The sequence below is a fragment of the Gobius niger genome (assembly GCF_951799975.1).
Source record: "Gobius niger genome assembly, chromosome: 4".
NCBI lineage: Eukaryota > Metazoa > Chordata > Actinopteri > Gobiiformes > Gobiidae > Gobius > Gobius niger.
The window spans coordinates 27,700,032-27,715,378 of NC_136855.1; the positions used below are offsets into that span (position 1 = coordinate 27,700,032).

The 15,347-nt window shown below is 40.3% G+C and overlaps 1 protein-coding gene across 1 annotated transcript in view; it reads right to left on the bottom strand.

The window, feature by feature from the left end:
- Positions 1 to 9,784, bottom strand: part of LOC306961672 (uncharacterized protein) — a gene marked incomplete at its 3' end in the record, with an annotated part of 428,593 nt that extends 418,809 nt beyond the window's left edge. Inside the window, exon 1 of the mRNA XM_079554516.1 lies at positions 9,774 to 9,784. The remainder of the gene's footprint in view (positions 1 to 9,773) is intronic.
- Between the last annotated feature and the right edge of the window lie 5,563 nt (positions 9,785 to 15,347).

Below are 15,347 nucleotides of genomic sequence, written 5' to 3' on the forward strand. Positions count from 1 at the left end.
TGGTGAAATAGAATTAGAATCATCAGGTTTAAATTAGGAAAAGGTTCAAAAAATAGCATTGTGTTAGCAAAGAACGACAGTTGAATACTTGTGTACTTGCGTGCACTCCAAACCCCCGTCCTTTGGCTTCATAATTTTTGGGGATTAAAACAGTGATCCTGCAGATGTTCAGGGCAGACATGCACAGCCAGCGTATGTTTTTCGTGTTAAGAGGATACATTTAATTCAACTAGGAGAATAATTATTGAAAATTCTAGGCTGCAATCCTAATCTGGGCTCCAATCAAAGCATGAGCCTTAGTCAGATTAAATCTCTCCATGGCATTTCCATCTGCTTTAAGACGTCGCCAAAGAAATACACATTTTCTTTGGGACAACAACATCAGATATTAGTGGAGTTAATGCTCAATGTCTTTTTGTGGATTTAATGTAGGGTACTCTGCAGTGGAAGTGTATTAAGTGCTTGATAAATACATCTTTGACCGACAAAAAAGAGGTCCATCCAGGTCCTAATGAGGAATCATAACAGGCCTTTACATTGACAGGGTTAGACCAGGACTAAACTGTGGTTTAAAGGAACAGGCCACAGTTTTTACATACTGCGATATGGTCTTACCTGAGCTTAGACGAGTTGATGCGTAACTGTCTGGTCTTTGTGTGTGCGCTCAGTCACGCAAAAATACCAAAGACGTTGTTAGCATAAACCTCTCCCAGCATATTCCTATAGCTCCAAACTGGGGTGAAGTTAGAAGCGACTCAGCTCTTCCACGTTTTCCCTATTTAAATACGGTTACATGAAAGGTTACACGATCCAAGTATAGTTACACAAAATAAGATTTTCTAAGCGGATATAAAGGGGTACTATATTGTAAGGCATAGTAACACCTTAGGAGCACTTCGACGTCCGCGCAGTAAAGCCGAAGTGCTCCTAAGGTATTATTATTATTATTATTATGTCTTTGGTCTATTTGCGTGACTGAGCGCACACATGAAGACCAGACAGTTACGCATCAACTCCTCTAAGCTAAGAACATATCTCAGTATGTAAAAACGGTGGCCTATTCCTTTAAAGGCTCTATACCATTTTTTTGGTTTTGATTTGTTTTTGCTAGTAGTCATCGTACTAGTTTAGGAGTGAAATTAAAATGTTTTTATCCTTCTTCAGTGAATATGCAGTGGTTGTGATACAAGTCTGTCCATGGGATAATAAAGCGTTTTTTATCGATTGCGAGCTTGCTGTTGCTACTTGCTAGCTTTTGTTACTGTGATAATGACCCTGAAAAGTGACCCTGAACGTTGTGAAAGGCTGTGAAGAATTGGGATGTTAGAAATGCATTAGGAATGTTGAGAATGAGTTTGGAGACAACTTACAGTTCAAGTTTTCACTCCCTCTTTCATTTTTGTAAACAAGAAAATATAAAGGTCCTATAAATACTACAAAAACAAAATGTGCAGGTCAAGCTAGACTTGAATTCCCCTTGGAGAAAATGCTTCCCCACATTTGACCTATCCTTTGTTTTGTAATTACATTTCTGTTAAATAAAATAAAAAATTGACCTATCCTTCAGTTGTGCTTGTGGAGTCTATCTGGGACACTGGGCAATGACAGTCTATGGCGCAACACTTTTTTTTTCCAAATTGGGATCTAAAATGGCTCTAAAAGAAACATATACATTGTTGTTATTGTTTTGTTTTAAGTGTTTTTTAATGCAAGCTTGCCCTTTCTCCTGAAAACCAAATAGACACACAAACCCAGTGGGACATGTACTACAGTCTTCAAGCACACACACACACACACACACACTTCTCCATTAGCAAGACTTTATATGCAATCAGCTTGTACACTGCTTGGTTGCATTTTAAATCCACGGCAGCAAATGTGGACCCTATTGACAGAGAGATTAATCAAGAGGCTAGTAAAATGAATGAGATCAGCGTCCAGACTCAGGTTGGACTGGAAAGTTTGTTCTGTTGTAGTGGGCCTCACCTGTTTGCCTTCACCCCGGTGCCTCTCTTGTGTCCTGTCGTTTTTTATGAGGCAGAAAGGAAAGACGGGCTGATCCGCAGGGAAATTCTGTGAAAGCTCATGGCAGCACAAGCAAAAGCCTTCAGGGGCCTGCAGCATTAAATCCTGTTTGTCAGACCCGTGTCCCGCTAGTTAGCCCTTAACCTTTGACCATGGACTAGTCACCTGCGGTAAATGAGACTACGGTGGCATTAGAGGGATGACTCGACAGGATATGTTTCTGAAGGGGCACATAAGGGACTTGAAGGCACATTTAGGCCATCGCATTAACAAACTATCTCAAACAAAACTGCCTATAGACAAGAGAACATGCATTCATATAGAAATAAAGGTAAAACAGGGCAGATGACACGGCAATGTGCACCTCTGCCCACATTGCTATTGAAAAATACCCTTTTGAATTCCCTTATAAGTGTGTTTGCTGTAACTGACTATAACTACTTGGAGAGGGACGTCTCCAGCTCGTCTCCATGGAGATGTCGACTAAAAGCAGCCAAACGTGAGATTTCAATTGATTATGTCCTCAACTAAATCCATTCTTTGATAACCAAGTGCAGAAATAGACTTTTCTGTGTCGAGCTGCTCATTAGAAGCATGTTTTGTGTTGGGAACAGTAGAATCCAAAATGTTACAAAGTGTACCTTTAAGGAACAGTCGTGTGGTTTGCTGGCTTGTGTGTATGTTCTAACTGTTCAAATGTTTTTAATTGAGGTAATTTATATGAGGTTTTGATTACAAAAATAGATGAATTAATGTAATATTATGGGAATATTTTTTGTGTAGAATGATATATGAATTATCACTATCATATTTGTTGGTTAGCTATTTTTAATTCAGAAAAAAAAAAGTCACACTTCTTGCATGGTTCATATACTGTAGGCCTAAAGTGTCAGTACAGACGGCATTGCGTCATAGACGGGGGCGTGGCCTCACCGAGGGGGAAAATAGAATCCTTTGGGAACCACATTTTTTCACTCTTTATAGCCATTTTCTGGCAAAATATAAACGTATTTATCACAAACACATTAAGTCAAGTCTAAATCAGGTCCATATGGATGTTTATTAACAGCCAATTGTTCAGTAGAAGCGGAAAAAAACGGCAGTCATAGCTAGCGCTAGCTTGCGTTAGCGTTAGCATTAGCACGATGCTAACACTCTCCGTTGTTTATGTATTTATGGGCTGTTGAACCACTTTGCTCCTCTCCATGTCTTTGTATCTTTATTTAGTAGAACACTATATTCATAATTCAGCCTTTGTTAAAGTAGTTTTTGAATAATTAGAGAAAGATTCGATTTTTCTCAAAATTGTTTTCCCCCTTAACTGTTTTCAAACATGACCATATATGGGCAATTCCAGAGATGCTGTCTGTATCTATATACAGATTTTTTTTTTGTTTTATTCATTGACAGCTTATCTATTTTATAGGTAACCAGTGGCGATGGGCATTTTATTAAAGAAAATGTAATGTTTTTGCTAAATCATATACAGTACCTGTCTGAGGCAATGAGCTGCTTTAGCGATTTGGAAACATCCACTTTCCCATCGGACAGTCAGTTGCTGTGAATTGCCCGGTGACAGGAGATGACAGTAGTCCATTGTTAACCTCTCTCCCTTGACTGACTGTCGACAGGTCAGAGAGGGGCAGCGGGGATTCGATGATACAGTCGCACTTGTTCCCATTCGTCCGGAGGTATTAGTACATGTGTGATAGCGCTGTCACCCTCTGCCTCTCAGAAATGATGGCCACAGCTCTGTACATGTCACACTTTGGATTATTCCATTATGTTTCACACCAATAAATCAGCCAGTGGACGTTCCGCTTTCTCCTAACACATACCCGTGAGTTGTAAAGGACTTTATTTTTTAATGACCGTGACCAATGAGATATGTAGCGTTGGCAACTGTCTCACTTTGCTCATACAACAGATCATTGTGAGGAGGGCACAAGAAATAAGGGCATTTTAACTTGTGTGTGACAGTCCGCCATGTGACTTTGTTTTGGGACAGACCACATATTGTCTGTGATAACTGTTTGTGTGTCTTTTTCTATTTCTTGTCATTTGATTTGCAGCAGACATGCCATAATGTGATATTTTTGATGAGATTAGAAGAAGAATGGCTTTGTGTATTTTGGACGCATTAACTTATCAAACCTAATGTGTTTTTCTTTATTGGATGACTGACTCATAAATGGTCCAAAACGTAACATTTTCTCTTGATATAATGTTATTACTGTGTGAAATGTTTCCAAACCGTTGCTATTGCCAAGACTCAAGCAGCATTGGTTCAACCCGAGCAAAAGGGCACAGGAATAAAGAGATCATAAACATTGGAGGAAGTATCAAAATGCGTTATTACATCAATCACGGAGGTTATTGCAAAGGCATAAACCACTGCAGCAGGAAATGACTTAACAACTGTCATTAAAGTCAGTTATACACTAAACAGGCCCAATCAATAGCTGCCGTATGTGGGGGAATTTTTTTTTTATCTTACAACACCAAGAACATTTAAGTGTGGCAAGAGTGTCAAAGCCATCGCATTTCAAAATAGAATATTACATGTGTGGGAACCACTCCAGTTCACATTTTTGAGAGACAAATTGAGAGACAATACATTGGAAGAAGTGCAATTACAATCATGGTGTAAAATAGAAATGTATTTGCAATTTTTATTTATTCAGATTCTGGACCAATCGAATCTGCTACATTCTCAATGCACTCGTGTCCGAACATTTTCTCATTTTGTTTTGTACATTTTTTTTAGGTCTTTCCAACTAGCACGCTCCAGCCAGCGCCAAATGGATCCCCTTTGAAGATAAAAGTAAATCTGCGGACTATGGCACAATGGATCAAACACAAATGTGCGCTCAAGAATATCAGGGGTGAGTTTGTCCAAATCCCTTTATCCACATCTTAGGAAACTCCTCGAATAATTGTCCACAACTTACAAATGTTCTTTTACCCCCAGCACTACCCAGCGGTCATGTTTTTCGGTCATGGCAGAGCTCCCTAAAGCCATTTTATCAAGTCAAACACGCCGCTCGGACCTCCCTCTCTGTTGCGTCCCAATTATCGGGAGTGGATCTTGCGGCAGGTATCCAAATGTCATGTTATTTCCTTCAGCGGTTACACGGGGGTAATTAGTACCGGAGGGATGTGCCGTCGTGATCAGAGGGTGAGGGATAAGCGCGGATCGCGGAGCTGCCAGTCCTTCATATCTCCACACCGGGATTTTCTGATGCAGTTGGAGCGTCAGTGGTGCGCAGGTACAGGGGCCAGGGAGGTGCGCTGAGGTGGGGCTAGACGTTCTCACAGCCTCCACAGTCACATTCCCACAGTTGGTGAAAGACAGAAAGGCTGTAAGTGCATGGGTGAATCACAAGTTCAGTGTAGAGGTAACACAAACTTGAACAACATTGTTTTTTTGCCTCACTTTGTCTTGGGTTTTTGTGGAGCCTTCCCATATGTGTCGGTGCTCCATTTTCTCCATGAACAGATTTCCATGATGGCACGTTGGTTAGTGCTTTTGTATCACCGCTGGGAGGGTCCGGGTTAGATCTAAGGTCAGGTGAGGCCTTTCTGTGTGGGCCTTTTCTCTGGGTGCCCTGGTTTCTTCTATCACTTAAATACTGTAGCTTCCCAGGAGTCCCCTGCGAAAGACATTCCGAAATGCTGTGACTATTCTGGCTAAATAAAGTTTTAATAAAGAAAAGTTCTTCTGACCAAGATTCTTGCTCTCCAAAAACTCTCCAAAATTGCAATATTTTATTCCATTTACCCTCTTAAAGGGACTAGATGCAGGTTGGTAATTTTTGCCACCTCAGGTCTTACGTGTAACTGCACCTTCTATATTAACAGCGCAGGATTTTAGAGGCAGTTATGGTGAATATGTCTGGGCTCATTCTACACATTTGGACATGGCTGGAACATGTATTGGGAGGAAATTCCTTAATTTTAACATTTTTAAACTCTGTATAGTCCTTTTAATCCCCATCTTAAAAGAGCATGTTTTCTACAGTTTGACTTTACCCAAATCTAAAAGCTTCTTGAAAATAAGCGTCAAAATCAGATGTGAAAGAAGATGAAAATGCAGCGAAAAAGTGTCAGAAATGGAGCAAAAAAGTGACAACAATACAACAAAACATTTGACAAAAAAGTGATGAAAAAGCAACAAAACGGTTACAAAAAAGTGAAGAAAACATGCAATAAAAACACAGCAAAAAAGGCGAGAATAAAGTTCAAAAAAGAAACGCAACAAATACGTGACAAGAAAGCACCAAAGATGTGACAAAAACGTGATAACAATGCGAGGAAAAATCTTAGATCAGTTTTATAGGCCTTAGCTTTCAATTGAGACATGACAGGGATCTAAGGTAAACTCCAGTTGGGAAGCTTTTAGATTTGGTAAAGCTGAACTGGAGAAAATTTGCTCGGTTAAGGCGGGGGTTAAAAGAATCCCGAATGAACTAGCAACTGTACCAGAAATCAAAAATGTCGATGGCAATATCCTTTCTATGTAAAATGAACTTGTGTTTGTATTGCATGTGCACAGTACAAAAACAACCCCCAACCCAACTTAAACGCATTACCTCATTTATCCTCTGTGTCACTTTGTAAAGTTAACACCAACTTCCGATCACATTTCCCGTAATAGGCTTTGATTCCTTTTTAAAGAGCAGGTTGAATCTTCATTTCCCCACTGCTGTATCTTTGACCCCGCACTTAGATCTGCCTTTATTCTCCTCCGCCGCAGCCTCCCGTAAATAAGAGAAAGGTAATAAAGCATCAGAGAGGAGCTGCGTGGAATCGACTGATGGGGCCTGTGTGTGTGTGTCTCTGTTTGATATAAGAGCTGCTCTATGCAAAAGCACTCCCCGCTCGTTCCCTTCCCCGCTCCCTTCGCTCCCTTTGTCACTTAAAGAATGCGCGGCGCCTGTGGATTAATTAAAGTCTAAACATTAAATATTGATTGATGCATTATCAGTGGCTCACAGTCGCCTCCTCTCAGATTGATTTCCGCTGTGATTTATTGTCATATTTGCGGAGTCATTTCACTTGATAACAAAGAGGAATTGCTGGCTGTCCGGGCACCCCCTCCATTAGCCCCCCGCGCTGACACTATCCTGGGCACAGCTACCAGTCTGACGATTGTCTTTCGTAATGGTTCGCTTTTGAATTTACTTTTTACTCTCTATTTCTGTAAGAGGGATGGGCTGAACGTGCATTTTAAGAGCAAACATTGGATCACAAATGGACCAGAAACATATTCTCTCATAGAAATATCATCTATGAGAGAATATATATCTATATTATTATCATCTACTAGAGTCGCACAAACACTACAATTGAAAGTGTATACATAATAAACAATAGTGCAGGAAATAAGCTTTGTGAAAAAAGACTTATAATGGGACAAAAATTCAGGTTTGTCATAAAACACTGTATCATCATTAGTCAACCTGTAATGTAATGGCATTACCCCTTATCATGATAGCCCAGGTTTATTTTCAATGCATGCCCGTGTCCTAAACATTTCCATTTATAAGGCTGTAACATTTCAGTTATATTTGACCATAATTACCTCTTAGATTGCATCCAAACTTCAGCTTTCTTAATCAAACCCTTTTCGTTGTGTTATTTATTTATTTGTATTATTATTGACCCCTCCAACTTTACTCAACATTGAAGTCTCTGGGAGTAATTGTGTTTTCCTGATTGCAATTAGTTTTGCTGACATTGAATTATAAGCTTTGTCCTAATTTGCCTTTGTTTGTTTCTTCTTTTTGTTTTTAGTCTTGTGGCTTTTCGTTCTTCATGTGTAACAGGCCTGACTGTATTGTACGGCTTTGTAAATCACATTATCCTTCATAGGGGACATGTGGGATACAACGTGTTTCTAAATCACATGCATGTGCCTCAGGTTGTGCACTTTCTGTTAGATTTACGCCATAGTGTGTGATTGTTCATTTTCACATTTTAGATCAATTACATGTGAAATGGTGAAGTGAGAAAGTACGTGGTAAATGGGTTGGATGTGGATGCTTTTTTTTGCCTGTTAAGAAAGGAAGGCTCTTCTGAGGATTAATATCAGAATTGTGTTTGTTTTTTGCATGTGACAAATGCAAAATATTGTTCAAACCAAATTACAAAAGCAATTCATAAGAATATGGGAAATCACCTGGTTATCGATGTTATGCGTGATTTCATCCATCCATCATTTTTATCTTAATTCCAGATTTTTTTTAATAATCCTTTAAAAACCTAAAGGAAACGTCTAAGAATCCTTTTACAAACACTGCGCAAAATCAAGATGAACCCCCTCTGCCTTTGACATCCATAATGGGAGAAAGTAAATTATTCAATTAACCCAAATTAACACTATAATATTCTACAAAGTGTATGAAGATTAGCCCTCTGTTTCAGAGCATGTCCCACACGCTCATTCATTGTCTGGGAGCACTTAATTAAGGTGAAATTTGCTAATTGTTCATTTGTATTTTTCCTATTGGCCTGTCATGATAAATCACAGCGCGGTAATTCATCTCGCAGTGTGCACTTCATCTCTGTCGTACGGAGCTCGCGGTGCAGCCCAAGATGAAATGTTCATTGTTACCATCATCTGTCACACTGTGGGAGCGGAGCCATGACACTGCTGCGATGCGCTTCTTCTACCGGGCCGCTCGCCTCCACCACGTCCACACCGGAAGACACTTGAACACCTCAGTCTTTCATATTGCATAGTTCCACTGTGATGAGGCATTGTTAATAATCAAATGATGGTTTAAAGATATAAGATGTCATTTTATTTAATTAAGTTGCTTGTTACTTTCAGGGGTCCTCATGCATAGTTTACAACAGATGTTCCCTTCCTACCACAGATACTACTATAGTAACCATCTGATCAACATTCACGCCAAAGAGGTTGGTAAACCAATCAAATACGATGCATTAGTCCAGTTCACTGTGTTTAGATTTCCACTGTTGTACGGAGTATGAAAACTACATATTTTTGGAAACCTCCTGGTATACGCAATGAGAAAAACAATGTTTCCATGTGCCCTTTTCATTTGGTAAAATTGTGCAATTATACAATTTTTCCATTAGAGTGGATGGGGAGTTCTGATCATCGCTATGGTAACTCTATGAAACATGTGGCAAGGGTTTCATTGACTTCTTTGATTGGAACGACCAAATGGAATTTTCTGCCAAATTTTGTAAATTTCCGTCAAACTAGGTTTTTTACTCCACATATAAATGTTATTATCGCACCTTTTTTTTCTTTTTTTCTTTTTTTAGCAAATGGAAACATTGTTTTTCTGATTGCTTTTTTCAAAAATGTATTGATACTCTCCACAAAAATCTGGCGAAATTACAAAATGACCCGGACTATATGTGCTATGTACCTGATTATCCTCTTTGATGCATGCACATGACAATCCTATCTTCTACTTTGTATATACTGTATCTAGTTCTATACAGTCTGAGTAAGGGATCTACAATATGTTGTGTATTCCAAATGAAATAAGTGATGTTCCCATGGCTTTCTGAATGCCCTGAATGCTGCTGCTGTGCCTTTTTGTGTTGCACCTGAAGAAAGACAAGCCCCGCTTTTTTTCTATATGGTCCTAAAGCAGCTCAATATCCTTGCCTCTTGGTTTTCTCGGCATCATGACGAGCTTCACCCCTGCCTGCACTACGTATTGGCTTCAGCCTCTTCCAATCGTCTTATTGATCCCAAATGAAACACTGAACTCATCAATACGCTCTTAATGCGAGTTTGTTGTTCAATCACTTGCCATTTAAATCACCCGGCTCAAGTCATCCATTTTGTGTCATACCTTGCACATCTCACCAATTCACCTTGCCGTTTTCGAGACAGTGTGCAATTATAACTATTTCCGACCGTTTGCCGTCAATGTGAGTGCGTTTTTTTCTCTTTGTTTCCTTCCCACAACAGTTGCTTCTATGCAAACACCAATACTTTTCTTACATCTTAAATGAGGAGTCGTGAATGTCACAAATGAAGTCAAAGAGCAAGCCCATTGATTAGGGTGGTAATTAAGATGTAAATGCGGCAGTGGGCTGGTGAGCGATCACACCTGCGATAATAGCAGCGTTCTGTTAACATCACCCTGGCTCTGACTGCCATGCACCGCACAGCCTTATCAATGCTTGCAGTGATATTCTTTTTAAGCACAGGCTCCACTGCTAATTCGTGTTGTTTGCTTGTGCTATGCTGCCTCTGGCCTTTCTTGGCACCACGAGGTAATGGCACTTTTCTCCAGTGGGTGCAAGTCTTTTCAGATATCATTCTTGTGCAAAGTGCGTGAGACACCTGGTTAAACAAAGGAACACTAGAAGATGCTTTTAATGAGGACCACCTTAACTGCCTGCTGCAATGAATGTGGAGGCATGTGTCATTGGGATGCATTCACAAGATGAGATGGGGCATGCTGTATGAGACCAGTGGTTCTCAACTGCTGTAGCTTTGGAACCCGCCCTGTTCTAGTACATTAATATAGAAAATATTGATCATAAGGCAGTCCATATACTGCAGTCACTGCTTGTTTGAGGATTCAAATGCACTGTCTCTGGGCACAGCAGATGTGAGAGTAGTGAGGTCTGTGGAGCCGCTGGCAGGCCTGTAGGGGCTGGACACTCTCACATTGGTGTTAACAGTTTAAGTCCACTGCCAGGTAAAGGATGAATGACATGGGGCAGGGTGGCACATCCATGGAGATGTTTGTCAGGAGATGTCCCCCCTCTCTGTGTGTTTACCCTCATACGGCCACACTTGGCTGTTAGCGCAGAAAGGACTGGGAAAACAGGCATCATGTGAGAGCCAAGGGTCTAACTGTGAATATTAAAGAGCAAACGGGAAGGAAGGAGCGAGCGGCTCTGTAGAGAGAGAGAACCAGCTATTTGGACAAAACAAAGCTGTGTTTGAGGGCCCAGTACATAATAAGCACACTGCAGGTCCAGGGCACTCTGGAAAAGTGGGGAGGCCACTGAATGGGAAAGGAAGTCATAAAAACGCAAAGTTCTTTGAAAACACTTGTGTGTGTGTGTGTGTGTGTGTGTGTGTACCAGCCCATATGTGTGTTGCTGAGCCGTCTGAGTGATGAGTCAATGCTCCCTACCTGTAGAGAGATTACTGGACATGAGAGCCACCCTCCCACTTTGAAAGGCACTGGCGCAATAGAAAGTGTTCACTGTTTTTGTAGCTGTAGATGATTTTTTTTTTTTTTTTTTCTGTACATTCGTTCATTAATGGAACTGAGCTTGCAATGTGAATGGAAGATATAGGGGCAAATAATGCACATTTTAAACAGTGCTCTACAGGTCAGGTCGTAACCATATTATACACTACAATATGTACAGGGCTGTCTTTCAGAATGATGACTTTGCATAATAATAATAACAACGTGATTCTAACAAGTTCATCAATAATAAAACGAACTCAAATGTGTGTGCACAGGTGAGCCCTTTAATCTATTTGTAGTTGTAAAATGAAGCTTTTTCTTTCTCATTATATAAATTCATTTTACAGCGCCAGTCTTTATTCAACAGCGCGACCATTTTGTCCATATTTGTGTCACGCAGAATAGTCAAGTGTAAACCAAACTTTCCATTGCTCAATGAAACTCTTTTCTTGTCCTTATAGGTCGAAGTGTCAAGAGTGGTGGCTGTGAGTTCAGCCAGTTTACCCCAGAGGTAGTCTTTTCACCATGCAGTCATCTCTAGCACTAGCAGTGACTCCTGTGACGTCCTCAATCTGACTCGACTTGTGCGAGTGAACTAAATAAAGAGTGACAAGCCACACGTTAGTTCCCCCCTCTGCTGCAGGCAAGTTTCACCCCACTTTTCTTCACACAACAGCATAGAACAACTCATTTCCTCTTTCAATCTGACGAACCACGGCACATTCTTTAAGTCTGATAACCTGTCTTTTAATAGAGTCATATCACTAAAAACACATAGGTCTAAAGCCGTTCACTGAACTGTCGTTGTCACGCACACATACACTAACATACATTTAAGGCTCTCTTGTGTGGTCAGGAACCAGAGAAGACCTCACATTGAGACTGCAACTCTATTCTTTCCAACAGATTGCTGATTTTTGAACCGCTGAAACCTCAACGGGGTCTAAAGTGTGTTTGTGCTAGTTTTAAAGAGCAATTAAGAATGAAAAGACGTCACGTTTACCGCTCTATTTTTTATGGGGAATATGGAGGATCATGAATGCAGGAGGGTGAAATGAGGCTATCGGATGAGCTCTGAATTATGCACAGTGCCAATAGTGCTTTGTGGATATCCCAACACTTTTTATGTATCGGCTTTTCTTTATTTTCAACACTGTTTAGGTTGTGTGATTCTCATTGAAGACATTAAACTATATAAATTAACCCCATGAACACAGGAAACTAAAAAGGGTGTTATATCTGTATTTTATATTGTGTATAGACTTTAACTAAGATTGTTCATTGTGCACTGCACTCCGCCTCTGCCCCAGGGACTACAAATGAAAATGAGCTTGTAGATATCTCTGGTCTGTGCAACACATTTGTTGTGCAATGTCAAATAAATAATTAAATGAAAATGTATTTTCAATTCTTCAAAATCGCTCCGCCCTTTATTCTTGGCATTTTCTCTAAGCCATAAGGTCATCGCCTGAGGTGGTTTTCAACAGTCCTGTGAAGTGAAAACTATTTCTGCTGACTCCAACATGAAGCCATAATCAAGACATAATTCCTTTCGTGCTCTGTTCATTCACAAATATCTTCCGTGAGAATCTACAATGCAAGTGGTCTTGAAACAAAAAGAAAAAAACATACTTTTTCACCAGTAATGTATATATAACCAGTTAATTCTGCAACAAGTGTTCAACTGAATTCAAATTTACTGTAAATGATAATGTTTAAATTATAATGTATTATTAAGACATGGCCATGTATCCGGCATCTACGCTTAGAATCAGTCCAATATAACCTGGAGCAATGCATCTTTCTTGGGGGTCAAGTGATTTTTTTTTTTTTTGTCTCAATGGTAAGAGCATTGCCCTGTTATTATAAATTTGCATTTCAGTCATGACACTTTTTTTTTTTTTTTTCAAAGATAGGACTTGACCTACGTTTGATAAAGTGTCTTATAAAGTGCGGAGATGCTCGCTGTATGTGTGTATGTCTTTTATGTGTGTGTAACTTATTCACAAATTGTAATTTTATTTGGAGCCGATATTCCTAACCTCTCCAATACTTTGGTCCAGTACAGTGTATTGAAAGCAGTCCCGCCCCTGTGGTATCTCTCCCAGGTGACAGTAAGTCTGGCGTCGTCCAGTCCCTCCCGCTCACTCGCTCTGGGCCAATCAGGGACAAGCTCCAGATCAATAGGTTGCGTTTCCCCCCAGCAGCCCCATTTCTCAGCCCCAGACACTGATGCTTACTATCAATAGCAATAAGGGGCTGCCTGAGACACAGTTAACTGTTGGACGACTGGCACAGCTGTCTGGCGGCAGTAGATAAACATCTTGTGCCCAGAGTAAAGGAGAATAAACCACTTGATATGTTTGAACTTTGCGGAGTGAAGAAGACAGGAAAGGGTTTGATACTATTGCACTTTTATGAGCCTGTTATTGTATTTTATTCAAAGTTGAAAATGCCCATTGAGTAATTTCTTTAAGATGTTTGCAGTGTTTGTTTTTTTGGTAACCTTCAGTCCCAGTGATGTGTGTGAATGTAATGCTGCTCTATTCTGTGAAATAGCTAACAACGTAAGCATCTCTCTCCACATCTAAATATCATTTGTCAATGTCATATGAAAGCACAAAGTGTTTTTCAAGAATACCAAAGGAGCTAAAAGAGGAGTCTTGGTAGTCATCCAATGCCATGGTGTTTCCAACTAAGGCAACTCAAGCGAGCCTGTTTAATCAGATATAATCAAGTGAATTTGTGTCATAAGAAGTGGACGATATAATGATCACAGCTTGGTCTATCAGTGCACAGAAAGTAATGTGAAACAGTCTTAGGAAAAACTTTGTAAGATATAGTTTTGCCGCGTAAGCATTTTACTTTCATTCAAGCTCTTTGTATCACTTTAAATACTATTTGGGTGTGATTTTTGTCTCGTATCAGAATTTTAAAAAATGAGGAAAGAATTGAAATTGACATACTTTTGCTCAGATGATAAGTGTTAACACTTTTTATAGCTTGATATTGAGATGAAAAGTAATTTCAGACATTTTAAAGGTTGTTCTGTCACCGTCCTGTAGGAGATACTGCATTGAACTGGAGATACACACAGCATGTTTAATGAGAACATGTTCAGCCTGCTGCTGACCATTGACCCTTCACACCTCCATGGCCCTCCCTCCTCCTGATGTTTGCTAGTGAGACAAAGGTGCCTGCGACAGAGGAGTGCGGTCTGTAACTGCAGCTGAGATCGTGTAAAAACAAACAGGGCCCATTGATACGGGGTGATGCGGCAGGAAGTTGTCAGGGGCACAAAGAGGCTTTGGAGGACAATACACAGCCCCTGATCTCTTCATTAATGGAGGCTATCCTCTGCCGCTGCGACGGCAGGTACTGCATCCTAATGCAGCCCATTTTTCACTCAGATTCCTTTAGTGCCAAAGTTACCAACCGAAGAGTCTTCGATGGAACAAAACCACAAACTTGTTTCATAAAAGATTTTTCATTTCATTCATTAGTTATTTTGTAGAATTTACTTGTACATATCTTGGTGTCACAACATATGTGTGACCTAACAAAGGGAAAATGTCTATCTCTTGATTTCTTAAAGCATGAGGCCAGCTTACAACAATCCCTTTAATCAAGCTCCTAATCCTTATGCAAGACGTCAGTGTGCACAAATAAGGCCTTAGGCATCTCCATATTCGCTTTGGGAGGATGAGGCTTAAGCTCATGCTTTTACAAAGCAAAACAATTGAAATAATACAGCTGCCTATATTATTTTTCATGTTGTGTGCATGCCACTGGCTACTGTTTAGTTCAACCGCTACCTTTTGTGGAGGGCCATTTCCCCACTTTCTCCTGTTATCACTTCGCGCGTGCCCACGTGGGTCTGGGGTCTGATGTTTTTTTTGTTTTTTTGCTGCTGCATTGCGTGGTGCGTGAATAGATCGCCACGTGTTGCATGCAGTGTGACAGGACCAGGGTGACTACTGTCTGTTTTGTATGATGATTGGCTCAAAATGAGTAGGCCGATCACAAACAGTGATGTTATCTGATTACAATGACAGCGCTCCTTGGAAGCACATCGGCGTCTTTGTTTGAGTCCAGGCTTTAAGCTCTGCTCCCGAA